At 40.1% G+C, this 16,790-nt stretch overlaps 1 pseudogene; it reads right to left on the bottom strand.

The window, feature by feature from the left end:
• Positions 1–8,507: 8,507 nt before the first annotated feature.
• LOC118998437 (rho-related GTP-binding protein RhoN-like) lies at positions 8,508–16,176 on the bottom strand (annotated as a pseudogene).
• Positions 16,177–16,790: the final 614 nt, after the last annotated feature.

Here is a 16,790-nt window from a genome sequence, read left to right as displayed (position 1 = left end):
ATTTCACATACACAGATTAAAGATCTTAATTTTTTTAATTCATTACAAATTTCTGACATGTGACTGCTTCTTCTCGCAATCTTGATACCTTTTTTTAAAACTAGGCAGTCACCAAAAAGAAGAACGGTGAGAAAATAAGGAAGCATTTTGAGGGCAGGAGCTGTTGGTGGTGGAAATCAGACCCACACATGGGAATCTGTGATCTGCAAAGGTTTATTCAGATGGAAATCTGCCCCTGGGTTACCAGTGTCTCATCTCTGCCCATCCTGCCATGGAAAAAGTTCAATCATGTCCTTGCAAGGCCAAAACAAAAGCCAGTGTTTGGAGTTTCTGTTTCATATTAAAGTTCAGTTTAAAGAGCTTGCAGGCAGCTGCTTAGCAGTCTCAGTCCCCATCCAAGGAGCTTAGTTTGTTTCCACCTGCTCCAGTGGTGCTGCTGCATCCAGGAATGTTTTGGCATTAGCACAGCTGCTGGCTGCCGCATGGCTATGGAGAAAGAATGTGCAAGTGCACAGGTGAGTAAACTCAGTCTTTAAACAAACCAAACATCTAATAAACAAGCAAGCAAAATATAACCAGAGACATTGAAATGAAGAACAAACTGACAGTAACCAGAGGGGAGGGGGATAACAGGGGAAAGAAAGGGAAGGAGCGTCAAGAAGTATGTGTCGGGGACCCATGAACAAAGCCAAAGGGGAGAAGGACTGGGGGTGGGAAGATCAGAGGAGAGTGATGGAGGGAAAATGGAGACAACTGTACTTGAACAACAATAAAAAAAGATTTTGTAATATAAAATCATTATTTTGAGTAGAACTTCTAGACAACTGTTGAATGATGGCTATGACTTTTATCTATTTTATGGAATCACCTGTAGTGTGTTGATTCTTAATCTATTTTTGTCATTGAAACTTTTGTTTTTTTTACTTACAATTTATTTTTCCATGTGAACATACATTCACATTTTAGATAATGTATAAATTAATGTATAGATTACTTCCAAATTATAATGCCAAAAATGAATTCAAATATGTCAATAGAAAGAAGCCACCATATCATCACCTATTTAAAATCGTAACTTGTAATGTTCTAATGCTATTACAATTTAATACTAGTATCAAAAATATTTACAATTATTTTCTTTCTTTTTTTGCTCTTTTTTATTGCTGTTCTTTACCAATAGTTGGGATTTGTTGTTAGTGTTATGAGAGCAGAACAACAGAATATTTATTACTGTACTACACTTAGAATATTTTTAATTAAAGATGCATGAAATTTAACATGTAAAATTGGAAAAATAATAGTAACCATATAGATTATGATAAGAATCAAATGAAATAATGTACATGAGATTGTTGTGCAAATTTTAAAGTTCTGCCATATTACTATCATATTATGTATCTCTATTTCTTAGGACTTTCCTTTCATATATGCATTGATCAGTATTTATCACTTTTTTTATTCTTACTGTACTTTTTAATCAATAAAAAGTTAACTTAAAGCTTCTTTTCCAGTCCTATAATTCTGTACAATATGTTTATATAATTAAAAATGATAGATAAATAGAATTTGGACAGAGATTGAGAAAGAATTCTTTGGATATGCAGGGTCTTTTGTGATTCTATATGAATTTTAGGATAATTTTTATGGTTATTTAGGAAATATCATTGAATTTTTTAAAAGATTTTATTTATTTATTTCAGAGAGAGGGAAAGGGAAGGAGAAAGAGCAGAAGAGAAACATGAATTTGTGGTTGCCTCTCATGCATTCCTTATTTGAGAGCCTGGCCTGCAACCCAGGCATGTGCCCTAAATGAGAATCGAAGCAGCAACCCTTTGGTTCTCAGGCCAGCACTCAATCCACTGAGGCACACCGGCCAGGGCAGGAAATACCACTGGATTTCGATAAGGCTTACATTGCATCTGTGGATCATTTGGGGCATTGGGGCACTTTAATAAGATTTTTCAAATCTGAGCACGGGATGCCTTTCTATTTGTCTTCTTTAATTGCTTTCATCTGTTTTATAGTTTTCACTGTGCAAATCTTTCAGTCTTGGTTAATTTTTTATCTCTAAGAATTTAATTTAATTTAATTTATGGATCCTATTATAAATGAGATTTCTTAATTTACTTTTAACATAGTTGTTATTCTTGTATATATACACCATGATTTTGATAATTGATTTTGTATTTGCAACTTTACTGAACTCAAAAGTTCTAACAGATTCTGGTGGAGTCTTCAGGGTTTTTACATATCAGATCTTGTCATTGTCAATCATTACATTTTTTAAAAGCAGCAGGCTTCCTCTGGAATCTGATAGAGAATGTCAGTAATCTGTTAGAAGCTCAGAGTGTTTTCTAACAAATAGCCAGAAATGAAAGAGTCCTACATTTACAATACACTGAATTCTCCCAACAACCAGAATGAGCTCCAGAGTAAATTCTTCCTGAGCCTCTACGTAAGAGTCAATACTGGCGGAAAACTTGTTTTCAGCTAGTGAGACCTAATTAAAGAACCTAGGTGAGCCCTAAGACTTCTGATGGTAGAACTATGATGTAATAAATGGGCATTATTTTAAGCTGCCAAGTTTGTGGTAATTCCTTACAAAACAATAGAAAACTAATATATAGTTTGTTTTCTCAGAAGATAGGAAGAACATATCTTGTTGAAAAATAGAAATGAAACACCCTTGTTTATAATTACATTACCAGATGTTTTAGATTTTTTACTATTGAATACAAAGAAGTTTTGCTGTCAGTGCCAACAGAGTCAAGGATGTTATAACAGGAATCCAATAAGAGCCCCCAATTTTTGCCCAGAAAGGGTAACAGAGCAACCTTTTTTTAAAGTTTACCCTTACATTAAGAGGGTAACAGAGCAACCTTTTTTCTGTAGCCCTCCCATTGTCAAACCTGACTGCTTTTCTATACATGACAGGCAAAATCTTTCTGTGTTCAGACACTGTAACCAACAAGTTGTGATCTGTCAGCTTGAGATCTAGAATTGTTGGGACCACTGATGAATCCTATCTTAACAGAGTTGAAAAGCTGGTAATATCTGGATACTGTTTGTCATTTTACTGAGGAGAAAATAAGATATAGTTAAACCATTTGGGCTAGTTGCTTAAATTTCCATTTGTTTGGATTTAAAGAAGCAAAATACAAGTCTCTAGTGACTAGAAACTTCAGAGTTTTCAGGGCTTATTGCATCTAGGGACAACAGTTTTACAGTTTTGTTGTATTCTCAAAATGGGAAACCAGGTCTACTCTATTTTATTTTCAATTATTAACATTCTTATGGTGAGACCATATTATTTTCAATAATAGAAAATTGACTTATGCTAGAAAAGCTTTTCCTGAAACAAGTAAGAGAATGTTAGAAAAATGTAATGGTAATAGTGTGAAATCTCCTAAAACTACATTTTATTATGAAATAAAATAATAATATAGACCATTATAATATGGCCACAATGGTAATGTAAAGCAATATGGAAACTGAAAAGATGCCTAAATGTGAGTCAACTGGATTATGGTACATGAAGATCTGTCAATAACTTAAAAAGCATTAAAAAATTTAAAGTATGTTTTTAACAGAGGAATAAAGAGGTCACTGTACATGTAGAAAAGCTGAATAGCTGAAAAAGGCACAGGGACTAAGAAGCATAATTGACTTCTGCCAAGATGGAGGCATAGGTGGAAACACTGTGCCTTCTCCCACAATCAAGTTTGAATACAACAAAGGTTTGGAGAACAAAGACACAGCCAAAGAACAGAAAATTGAATTATACGGAAGTCCGACAACAACAAACCATTCAACCGGGACGGTAAGAGGGGCGGAGCCAGCAGTGGAGCAGGGTCTGAAAGGGAAAGATCCCCCAACCTAGGTGCGCAGGCAACCCAGACCCAGTCAGGGTGTGGGGCAGACTGACCTCGGTCGCACATTTGCACACAGTGAGACGAACCACGCAGGCCCCAGAGGGTGAACCCAGTGGTGGAGGGCTGAAGGCGGTGGCACACTCGCGTGCAGTGGAACGAAACACATGGGCCCCAGTGACAGTGGCAGCTGCAGCACCTGTGACAGCAGTGGCGAGAGCCGGCAGAGGGGATGCCATTGCTCCTCTTTGACCCCGCCCCCACATACAGCGTCACAACCCAGCCACTGAGTTGCCCTGCTCTAGTGAACACCTAGGGCTCTGATCCTGCTACGTAACAGGCACAAACAGCCCAAAAGATGGCACAAGAAGAAATCAAAGTCCCAGAGCCAATAACTCTAAGAGACCAAGAGATTGCCAGCCTCTCAGATGCACAGTTCAAGACACTGTTTATCAGGATGCTCACAGAACTGGTTGATTATAGTCACAAATTAGAGGAACATATGAAGGCTAAACTAATTGAAATGAAGGGAGATGGAAAGGAAACTGGGATTCAAATCAATGGAATGGACCAGAAGGAAGAACAAAACATCCCACCAGAAAGGAATGAAGAAATGAGAATTCAAAAAAAAAAGGAGAGGCTTAGGAACCTCCAGGACATCTTTAAACGTTCCAACATCCGGATTATAGGGGTACCAGAAGGGGGAAAGAAACAGCCACGAGTGGAAAACTTATTTGAACAAATAATAAAGGAGAACTTCCCCAGTCTGGCAAAGGAAATAGACTTCCAGGAAATCCAGGAAGCTCAGAGAGTCCCAAAGAAGTTGGACCCAAGAAGGAACACACCAAGGCACATCATAATTACATTAGCCAAGACTAAAATGAAGGAGAGAATCCTAGAAGCAGCAAGAGATAAGGGGACAGTCACCTACAAAGGAGTACCCATCAGACTGTCAGCGGATTTCTCAAAAGAGACCTTACAGGCAAGAAGGGGCTGGAAAGAAGTATTCCAAGTCATGAAATCCAAAGACCTACAGCCAAGATTGCTTTATCCAGCAAAACTTTCATTTAGAATGGAAGGACAGATAAAGTGCTTCTCAGATAAGGTCAAGTTCAAGGAGTTCATCATCACCAAGCCCTTATTATATGAAATGCTAAAGGGACTTATATAAGAAAAAGAAGATGAAAAATATGAACAGTGAAAGGACAGCAAACTCACAGTTATTAACAACCACACCTAAAACAAAAGCAAACCAAGAGGACAGCTAGATCAGGAGTGGAACCATAGAAATGAAGAACACATGGAGGGTTAGCAACAGGGGAGTGGGAGGAGGAGAAGGGGGGAGAAGGTACAGAAAATAGCATAGACAGTAGGTAGAAAATAGATAGGGGGGAAGGCAAGAATAGTGGGGGAAATAAGAATCTAAAGAACTTGAAACATGTGGTTATAAACTAAGGGGGGAGAATGGTGGGGGAAGGAGTGTGCAGGTGGAGGGGAATGAAGGGAGGAAATAGAACAACTGTAATGGTACAATCAATCAAATATATTAAAAAAAGAAAAAAGATGAAAAATATGAACAGTGAAAGGACAGCAAACTCATAGTTATTAACAACCATACCTAAAACAAAAGCAAACCAAGAGGACAGCAAGATCAGGAGTGGAACTATAGAAATGAAGAATACATGGAGGGTTAGCAACAGGGGAGTGGGGGGAGGAGAAGGGGGGAGAAGGTACAGAAAATAGCATAGGCAGTAGGTAGAAAATAGATAGGGGGAGGGCAAGAATAGTATGGGAAATACAGAATCTAAAGAACTTGAGACACGTGGTTATAAACTAAGGGGGGGGGAATGGTGGGGGAGGGGGTGTCCGGGTGGAGGGGAATGAAGGGGGGGAATAGAACTTTTGTCTTACAACTGAGCTTATTAATAGGGATTAGAGAAAATAATAAAAATTTGTATGAAATTAAACTATTGAATATACATTGCCTGGAGCTCATATTGAAAGAGGTAAAGACAGTGAAAAGTAAGACCTAAGGAAAGAACATGAGGAGGCATTTATAAAAGATGTTGGAAAGAAAGGATAGAGAAGTGGTAAGAAAAATCAAATTAGTAAGCAGTAGATTGGTGTTTCTAGAGATGACAACACATCTTCTGAAAACACATCTAAGTGTTCTTGTAAAGATGAAAATGTGTGTTTATGCATATATATATACATATGTATAGTTTAAAATATAATGGTATATGTGCCTTCAGAAGAAAGTTTGTCTCAAATATTACCTCAAATTATCTTCCATGTCAAAATATTTTATATAGTTAAATTATATTCACACCCTACCTTTTCATTTTGAGAACCATGAAATGAAGTAGGATATGCTAAAGATGACATATTCCACTTAAGTGATATGTAATAAATCATGTGCAAATACATTAATAGAAAGTAAAAGTAATAGGAGGTGGTAGGTGGTATTTAACACTCAGCTATAATATACTGACATGAGGCTATAAAAACACCTGTAATCATTAGAAATGGGATACCCTTCACACAATCTTCAATCTAGATCTTCAGGTTGTAATTTAGGTTTCACAGATCACATTGGAAGAAAGCCATCTAACTTTGTTCTGTGTCTAAAGCTGTTTATGTTTCTATTTTCATTTTATATTTTAAATAGAATTACGATTAACATGCAATCCAGATGTCTTTCTTTTTTTCATAGAATTATAAATCATAAATTTTTCAAAATTAATGTATCTTATGTCATGGCAAGGTGATGGGGTAAATAACAAAAAGGTTTTGTTAAGGTTGAAGAAAAGCTTATGATCCCACAGATAGCCATGCAAATCAGTGACTAGAAATTTTAATTATTGTGCCACACTCTGGGTGGCTAATTGAGCTCAGTCATAGTTGTTCATAATCACAGAGGAGCTGATCCTGGCCTGTGATACGGTAGTAGGAGTTATAAGGTGTTGGCTATGGTCATGTAAAAAAAAAAGACATCATTCTGTAAGGAAAGAAGGCACATCAGTGTTGGCATTTAGCAAGGGTCAAATTTGTTGTTTTTGTTGTTTTAGTTTCCCCCTTCAGGAAAAGGTGAAACAGGATGGAGATTCCTGTACCTGTTAGGGTATTCATTCCACATCAAGCCCTTTGCTGAAAAAATTACCTAATGTATCTTACTTAATATTTATAATCAAAGTTGTTTTGAGCCTTCCTCCAGATATGTCATGTGTGGTAAAGGAAAATACATTTTAAATTTTATTTAGAAAATTAGCATTTCTTAAATCACATGAGGTTTTTTTCAGGCTAAATCAGCTTATGCTCTGAGTGGGTTTCCATTTGCAAGATGATGACTTAAATACCACAGCTGAGAGAAGCCAGTGTATCAGCTGAGACACTGGGCACTTCCAAGATCTGGGCAGGGTGATGCTACAGGGATCCTTGTAGTCACTGGCTGATTCATTGCCTCAACAATGTTGTGGCCTTCTTCATCTGAAGGAAATTACATATGCTTTAGGGTAGAAGGTCTGACTCCATCTTAGAAGCTTTTTGATAGTTAGAATATAATTTTTGATACTAGTAGAAAAATTGAATCTTTGATAGAATAATACTGAAGATTGTTACAATACAAATTAGTAAGTCATCACAAGACTTAGCACTTGTTAAGTTATTCTTCATTACAATTTTCCATTTGTTCTTCTGCGTCTTTACAAGGTCACGGTCAGAAGTTCTCAACTCTAGGTATACTTCATAATCACATGCAAATTATTTTTTTAAGATGCCAGTTACAAATTTGTACCACAAACTTTATCTGCCATTTATATAATATTGAAAGATTATTATAGGACAGCAATGGTCAACCTTTTTTACTACATGGAACATGTAAACTAATTGCTACCATTCTGCAGCACAAAATATGTTTTTTTTCTGATCCTATAAAAATATATGTAATTTTGATTCATTCACACTGGATGGCTATTATGTTTTGGGTATTGTCGTTTTTTTATTTGTCAATGTAAGGGAAGAGAGTTCAGTGCCCCTAACCAAATAGCCAGGTATTGCATGTTTTATATTTTAGTTTTTTTTTTTCCATGGACATGGTTTTGTTTTGAGACTGTTTGGGGACTAGAAGAAGGAACTAGGGCTGGTGGATACATGTGTGGATGGGGCTTCTTAAATTGTTTTTTAATTTAGTGCATGTTTCCTGGAGTTTAGAATGAGTGAGAACAGCTCTGAAAGTGAAAGGAGTGGAAAGAGAAGGTCATAGAACAGACACTTTCCTTGGGGAGGGAAATCAGGACCAGAATATGGGGACTGGCAGCAGGGAGGGAAGGCACCCTTCATATACAGAGACTCAACCAAGGTTGCTGCTTGATAACAGCTTCCCCACCCCCACTGCTTCCTCCAAGCTCCTGGCCCAGATGCCTGCCCTACTAGCTCTTCCAACTTTCTATGGACAGGAGGGGAATGAGGATATGGGGAATTGTGGCACCTTCTGCCTCCTAGTCCCTTGCCTAGGAGAATTGTTCACTCAACCTATCTTGAAGTCCCAGCCACAGTCATGAAGCCAGGAAGCCAGGGTGAAAAAAGGGAGTAGTTGTGCCATTCATCACTCTTCCTAACACTCTATTCTTCCATGGCTCCTCACATGAAATTGCAACTCTTGGCTCAGTCTTTGTGTATCTTGCCTTTCTTACAGTTACCCTATCCTGGTTGTCTTGCCAGCGGAGCAGATTGCTATAGTGAGTCAGAGTGAGTCAGTATGGTGTAGCTACCTATGATCACAGCTGAGGGAGGCCAGTATGTCCATATGGAAGACACCCCTGATGCTGCACTCAAAGGACTAGGAGGAGCACTCCATGTAGCAAACAACTGGCACCCCTGTGACCAGCACAGGTCCCTGTTCAGTTGTAACAGGGATAAACTTCTTGGAAACTTCTTTCAGTGTGGCCAGATTGGTTTGCATGTTGTTTATAGCCAACCAGAACCTTGGCATTGGGGCAAACCCCCTGAGACTCCCCTTGCCATGTCTTAAGGACACCATCCAGTGTTTCTGTTCAGCTAATGACAAAGCAGATGAGCACAGCCCTGAATCAGGATAGGCCAGGGGCTGGATATTATCCTGGTAAGAGGAGCCTAAAGTGTCCCTCATGTTGAGCTAAATTCCAATGCTTGTCTATCATAAAGTTTGAGGTATAGTCATCAATGCATTGGGGACGTAACTCCTTGGGTAGGCATCCTTGGCAAAAACCTTCAATATTATCTTATAAGTGAACAACCAGTGGGGGTCCTACCACTTGCTACCCATAGGCACACACACACACAAAAGGGCAAAGGAAAAGAATTATTTAAAAAATATATACACAAGAGGTTTCTTGATGGGGACACCCTGTTGGCAGAGGAACATGAGTATAACTGGCAGATAGTTTTGAGTGTTCTGGCAGGGGCACAGGGAATCTAAGTGGCAAGGCCCACCAGCTCAGGAACCTCAGTGCCTCAGCTGCAGACCCACCAGACAGGAGAGGGGGAAGCAAAAGTGTCTGGCATCTCTGAGTGCTCTGCTTTTAAAGACAGCTTTACAATCCTCCACATGGCATAAGTAGATGGGTACATCCATCCCATCTAATCTCCATCCCAACTTTTGATGGCAGCCCTATGTGCCTCTTTTTGCTGCAACATGTGCATGTTGTCCCAGTTGCTGGGGTGACACATGAGTGGAATATCTTCATTGCTTCTCCACACTTTCACATTACCAGGGGGTTACCCCATTATGGTTCCCCGCTTTAATACTTTGTATACTTATAATCTTACAAAGGCAGATGGATGAAGGTCTTGGTTTTCTGTAACTACTTCCTGCTAGACAAAGAACTTAGGCCTACCTAGCTGCTGGTCAGAGGCCCTAACAAAGGTAGGTCTGGAGTGGAGGTGAACCTTTACACAAGGGAGAAAATTCTTGCAAAGTCCAGGTCAGTTGGTTGTCCCTGGATAGCATCATGTGAGATGATCAAAAGATGGCATTTACTGGAAGAGTTGGCATCCTAGTTGTATTCTGGAGGTGACAAACTGTTAACATGAGAGTTAGAAGGCACAATAAAAACTGTAACAACTAAATAACAAAGGTATGGACTAATTCTACATTGTCCCTGATCAAGAAGATATGGCTTTCTTGGAGAAAGGTGTGTAAGGTGTGTCACACCTGTCTGAAGCCCTATTTCCTACTACTTAAATTAGGCTGAGGGCAATATCCTGAGATTCCCCTCTTTAACACTTCTGGCCCCCTTCTACATGAACCATTTCGGTAGAAAAAGAAAATAGTTTTAGAGTGAAGTTGATAGGCTGCATCGTACTTCACCAACTCTACTGTTTAGTCCAGGCAAACCAATGAGTACTAGGAGGCAGCAATGCAGATGGATTTCTTAAGTAAGATCTACAGTGTCTATAAGTCTGCAAGACTGTTTTGAGAAGATGTTCACTTGCAAGGTCTTTGCTGGAATAATCCTAAACTGTGATAATTTGATATCATCAGGTGAAACCAGATCAACTCTCAAGTGAAAACAAACTTTGAAGATAGTTAGCTGCACTAGAGTCCAATGTTCATGACTGAGCATTGTGATTTTCCTTAAAATCTGATTCCTCTCCCTAAGATTACCCTCATTGTCCTCAAAAAGACTGCCAGTTTTCAATTTTGCCTCCTTGTTTACACAAAAATAACAAGAGCAGTACTAAACATACAGGCTTTTTAAAATTCTGCTTTGCTGGAACTTACATAAGGAACTTTAGATTGAACCTTAGTTTATCCTTCATGTCACAGAAGACAAGCCAGAGTCCTCCATATGGCTTTATCTGTAATAACTATATTCTTCAGGTCCTTAAGGTTCCCATTTGTTTTTAGGATAATCCCGTTCATATTTCCTTCCCTAGAAAGACTTCCATGAACCACATGACCAAACAACATACTAGGCCATTACTCTAGTGGGCTTTCATTAACTTCCAAAGTCAGTCTCTGTTCCTCAAGGCTTTCTGGTAACAGCCAGAGCCCAGGAATGCCCCATTCCGGCATGACATTTCAGTCAAAGGCTTGGTTATTAAAACTACAATTTGAAACTGGTATTACTGGCTTTGTGCAAAGGGAATTTTATGTCCAAAATTTAGAGGGATCAGATAAGGAGGATAACACAAAGCAAAAATCCTTGTTCTGTCAATATCTTTCCAAATTGCATTGCCATGTCTTTTATCTTACATTACTTTCTTTCCAGCTTAATATGAAATTCTTGACACTTAGAAATCCTAAATTTCTTTGAAAACAGAAACAAAACAACAACAAATAATTTAAAAAACCCAAAGTTATGAAAAAAAGATAAAAGGGGACTAAAACTAGCTTTAGAATCTTTTCTCTCACCAACCAGTCACAGAAATGACATTTCCCAGGTCTAAAATTGCATGAAGCCCCAATGGTAAGACATTCTCTCTCCGCAGCCAGTGCTGACTGGTGCTAGAAGACCTTTACTAAGTCCATATGACATAAAGCCCCAAAAGACAGAGGTATGTTTTCACCTCAGCCAGATTCTGCCTGGTACCAATGGCACGAAGCCCCAATGGCAGAGGCATTCTCTCACCTACCAATGCATCCACTGGTTTTCTGGCAGAGGTTTTACATCTTACCAACTGGTTTCATGACAGAGATGTGCTCTCTTAGCCCAGCCAGCTCTAACTGGCATAGGACAACCTTTCTTAGGTTCAAATGACACAAGCCTCAAAAGGTAGAGACATGTTCTGAGACTAACTGGTATCTCAACTCACCTCTATGAGGCCCAAATGACATGAAGGTTCAATATACATAAAACAGCAAAGTTCTCAAAGTCCCCAAAATATCAGAAAGCAAGAAACAAAACAAAAGCTAAATCAAAGAATAATTCAATCCAAACACTGAGGTTTCTTTTCTTTCAAAAAATAATTTCACAGCCTCCTATGACCTCTGCAACCTTCACAAACATTTAATTCAGCTTTATATATGCCTTATACCTTTCTAGACACTTTCCGCAAACTTCATAGACCTTCTTACTCAATCAGGAATAACAATAACTCACTTTCAATCTTTGTCTTTTTTTAACAATGGAATGGACCACCCCCAAACTCTGTATCTGGCAGCTAACATCCCCTAAATTTGCAAACACATAAATAAAGTACAGGGATATTTTCACTTTGCATTGGGGCCCACTGCATTTTTCTAAAAGAGAACTTTTAAACATCCTTTCAGAGTGCAAGTGCAGCTTTCCTTTTCAGCATCGCCCACAGAAGCAGTATTTGAATATTCCTCAGGTGTTACCCATTTTGGATGGATTCCTGTGTCGTGGATCCATGCCTTAATTCCCACAAGATTTAGAGGAGAGTGTGTTGTCAATAGGACATTATAGGGAACAGTCCATTGCTCAGCTATCTGCTGTTCAGGTTCTTGAGTCTTCCAAGTTTTTAGTAAGCCTTATTCTCCTGGCTGGAATGGGTGTAAGGGCTCATCATATGGGTAGGCAGACTTTCAATTAGGAAACTTGTGCAAAATTCTTAGTTTGCCCTAAATGTTGTCAATATTGCTTAATTTTCCATTCATGATCCAAATCTGGGGAGCACTCCCAGAACTGAGATTTGGAAGGGTTTCCCATAAATTATTTCAAAAGGTCCAACTTAAGCCCACTTCTGGGTGCTACTCTAATCCCAAGCAAAGCATTGGGAAGTGCCTGGTCGGGGTCTTATTTTTTTGGTGATTCGTTTTCTCAATCTTTCCTATAAATTGAGCTCTCCAGCATGCAGGTATTTCCATCTTCTGTGCAGTGCCTGTCCAATCTTCTGAGAGATCTCTGAAGTGAATGATAGTCCATTGTCACTCTGAATACTATGAGGAAATCCAAAAGTAGGAATTAATTCTTTAAGAAGTTTTGCTACCTCAGTCACCTTGTCAGTTCTGTTGTGCCATTCCTCTACACATCCAGAAAAAACTGTTCACAAAAACTATTAAAAATTTAAAATTCCCTCTGGTTTTAGGCATTTGTGTAAAGTCTAGTTGCCTGTCTTCAAATAGGCATAACCCTTTATATGGCACTTCCTCTTTAGCTGGGGTGTGTTCTGTCTTAGGATTGTTTTTGGTACATATCGGATGAGCTTGGGTAATCCTCTGAACAGTCATTTGCAAATTGGGGCCCTTCAGATGTGGCCTAATGAAGTTCATCAAAGCATCCCTTCCATAATGGGTCCCTTTGTGTAGGTGTTTGAGGATGGGATACACTAGAGCCTGGGGAAGTAAGATTATACTATGGTGTGGATCAACCATGAGGAGTTGAGATCAGAGTTAGTGAATCCCCATTCCTGAGCAAGTTCCTCATCTCATTCTCTGTAATGGGGCTTAAAGTTTGACAAATCAAAGCAGGAGATCAAGACCCCCAATCATAGCAGCCCTCCAGCTGCTTGTCTTGCTGCTTTATCAGCAGTTTTGTTCCCCTGGCTTATTTGGCAACCATCCCTTCAGTGTCCTGGGCAGTTCATCGTGGCAACCTGGTCTGGGAGATCCACTGCCTCTAGCAATTATACAATATTTTCTACATGTTTAATGTTCTTGTTCCTTGAGGTTAAGATTTCTTTCTTCTTCCATATTGTTCCATGGGCATGGGCTAACATGAAGGCATATTTAGAGTTCATGCAGATGTTAACCTTTCTCTGAAAAGGTTCTAAATCTCTTCTAAGGGCTATCAACCAAGCCTTTTGTGCTGAGGTTCCTGGTGCAAGGGCTTGGGCTTCTATTATCTTGTCTATAGTGACTACCATTTACTCCACTCATCATTGTGCATTGTCCATGAAACTTCTCCCTTCTGTATATAGCTCCCAGTGTGGTGCTGCCAGCACTGGTCAAGTATATCCAGCCTGCTAGAGTAAAACTGGTTTGTGATTTACAAGCAGTCATGCTGGGCAGCTTTCTCTCACTCTGAGTCAGAATCAGAGTGGCTGGATTCAAATTTGTGATAGTCTGCAGAGTAGCATTTGGATTATCCAACAGAATGGATTGTTATTTCCCATGTGCCAAGCCATCAGCCAATACCCTCTTTCTGTACCAATAAAGTTAGGAGGTGATGTGGTATCAATACAATAGTAGGCCAATCCAAAGTAAACTTCTCATCTTCCTGTAAAATGTTACAGGTAGGTGCCAACTGCTCGAAGACATGGTGGCCATCCTTTTGTCATGTGACCCAACTTCTTTGAGACATAGGCTATGGGTCTGAGGATGTTTCCCAGAGTCTGGCTTATTACACCCTGTCCAATCTCCTTCTTTTAATGAATATACAATTTGAAGGCTTATGTAAATTGAGCATGTGAGCCAAAACCAGCTTTTCTTTCGAGGTATCAAATGCTACCTGAAAATTCCATGTCCATTTGAAAGGGTCAGAATTCTGTCCTTTCAATGAAGTGTACAGTGGTTTTGCTGTAAGTCCAAAGTTTGGATTCCAAATTCAACAGAATCCTGCAATCCCTAAGAACCCACAAAGTTCCTTCACCAAATATAGTCAGGAAGTTCTTAAATCCTTATGGCAGCACAGTCCAGCAGTATTGAACAGGGTTTTTGTTTCTGGGTTCTGCCATTCAAAGGCCAATAGTAACTGAGCCTATTAATCTATTGGGATGCAGAAAAAGGCATCCTTCAAGCCTAGGACCATTTATTATCTTTAGGCACCATAGCAAACAGAATATAAGGGTTGGACACCATAGGATGAGTGACCTGTGCAACATAATTTATGGCTCTAAAATCCTGAAAAAGTTGATATTCGTTAGTGTGAGGCTTTATGACTAGCAGAATGGGAGTGTTATAAGGAGACTGGCATGGCCAAATTAGTTCTGATTTTAAGAACTCCTGCAATTTTGGCTAAATTCTCTCTAAAGCCTCCTTTTTGAGGAAGTACTATTTCTTCCACGGGATTAGTACCCCTTCTTTTAAGTTTACTTTTGTGGCTTGCATGTTAACTACTTTATTTGGGGTTCCATCAGCCCAAACAGTTCAATAAACCTTTTCATAGATTTCAGGTGGGGAGAGTTCACCTTTCCCAGTTTACCTCTGGGACCTTCCAGGCAATTCAGGAGCACCTGGAGCTGGAGAGCATGTCCAGTGGGACCTCTATACATAGTTGCTGCTTTTCAGGAGAAAGTTATGTGTGCATGCAATTTGCAAAGTAAACCTTGGCCTAGCTGTGGAATAGGGCAGTCTAGCATTTAGAGGAAACTATGTACAATGTTTTGATCCCAAAGCTGGCATTCCAAGGGTGGGAGGAACACCTGTTTTCGTAACTGTCCAGTCACTCCAGTACCCATTACTGTATCCAAACTTTCCTTGGTTACTTTTGTAACTAACAATGAGTATGTATCTACAGGGTATTCCATAGCTACAAGAAAATCAATGATCCTTTTCCTCATCATCAACTGTATCCATGGCTTCTGTGGGGAAATAGTAATGGGTTGGGAGATGTCCAAGGGAGCCCCTGGGCATCTTCATTTGTCATCAGACATCCCTCACCTTTTTGGCATTTCTCGTGAGGGTTTCCATCCCTACTTTCCCTTTTGAATTTCGGGCACTACTTTCTTTAGTGGCCCTCTTCCTTGCAATAAGCACATTCATTGGTGCTTAGTGGGACTTTCTTTGTCTTTTCAGGGTCCCACCACTTCTGGTCTCATCACCCTTTTTTAAGAACACCATGGCCTGCTTTATCTTTCTTGCTTCCTGGGCATTGTAGACTTTAAAGGCTATGTCTACCAGCTGAGAAGGATTCATTCCCAATTTCCATCTATACTCTGAAGTTTCTTTCTGATATCCAAGGCACTTTACCCAGTAGTAGTCATGTTCACCATCTGCACATTCTCTGGTGCCTGTGGATCAGCACCAGTGTGCCTTCTAGAAGCCTTATAGATCCTCTCTAAAAATTTAGAAGAGTCCTCATCTGGCTTTTGATGAAATGCCTGTATCATATTCAGGTTCTTTGGCTTGGTCACCTTTTTCTTAAGCTCTTCCGCTGGAAGAGCTAGGGCTGCATATTGGTTGCCACTCTTGTAACCAAACAACCAGTGCAGTCCTACTACTTGATGTCTATAGGCAAAAAAACCCAAAACAAACAAACAAACACCCCCCCCCAAAAAAAAAAACTCCTGAGACAGAGGCTGGTGGAAAGGATAAAGGAATTTTTATTAAAAATATACACAACATGTTTCTTGATGATGCTCCGCACCCCCGTGTTGGAGGAACACACCGGCAGCTGCCGCTGCAGGGTCCCGCAGCTTCACACATGCCGGAGATGCACAGTGTTTGCTACCTGGCCACACCAGCTACTAGGACCCACTGGTGCAAGCCTGCCACCCTCCTCTGACCAGCCCAGTGCCTTCAGTGCTCTTGTTCAGGCCTGGAGCTCTCAGGGTGGGGAATGGCACCTGTCCCCTGGCAGTGCTGGAGCACTTGACAGGTCAGCACTGGTGTTTGCTGTGGGCAGGCAGCAGCTACTATAGCTTCCCATCTGGGAAAGGGGCATGGGGCTTCCTGGCCAACCACACCCCCTGGGCCCACCACCCTGAGCCACCCTCTTCCTTCTTACTGGAACCTGCTGTGCTTAGGCAGGGGCACAGGGAATCCTCCCAACAAGGCCCACCTGCTCAGAAACCTTACCCCCAAGCCTCAGACACACCAACATGGCAAAGGAGGAGCAAAAGCACCCATTGTTTTTGTACACTTTACTTTTAAAGACCTCCACATAATCCCACCATGGTAAAAGGAAATAGGAAGTTATGTCCCTCCCATCCAATCACCTCCCTAGATTTTGACACCAACCATATGTATCTATTTTTGCTGCATTATGCTCACATTGTCCTGGTTGCTAGGGTGATGCATGCATGCACCACCTTCATTGC

This window comes from Sturnira hondurensis, unplaced genomic scaffold, assembly GCF_014824575.4.
Source record: "Sturnira hondurensis isolate 20B ecotype Veracruz unplaced genomic scaffold, ASM1482457v3 Scaffold0014112, whole genome shotgun sequence".
NCBI classification, from domain to species: domain Eukaryota; kingdom Metazoa; phylum Chordata; class Mammalia; order Chiroptera; family Phyllostomidae; genus Sturnira; species Sturnira hondurensis.
The sequence above is the reverse complement of the archived record's forward strand: the minus strand, read 5'-3'. Positions and strand labels throughout refer to the sequence as shown.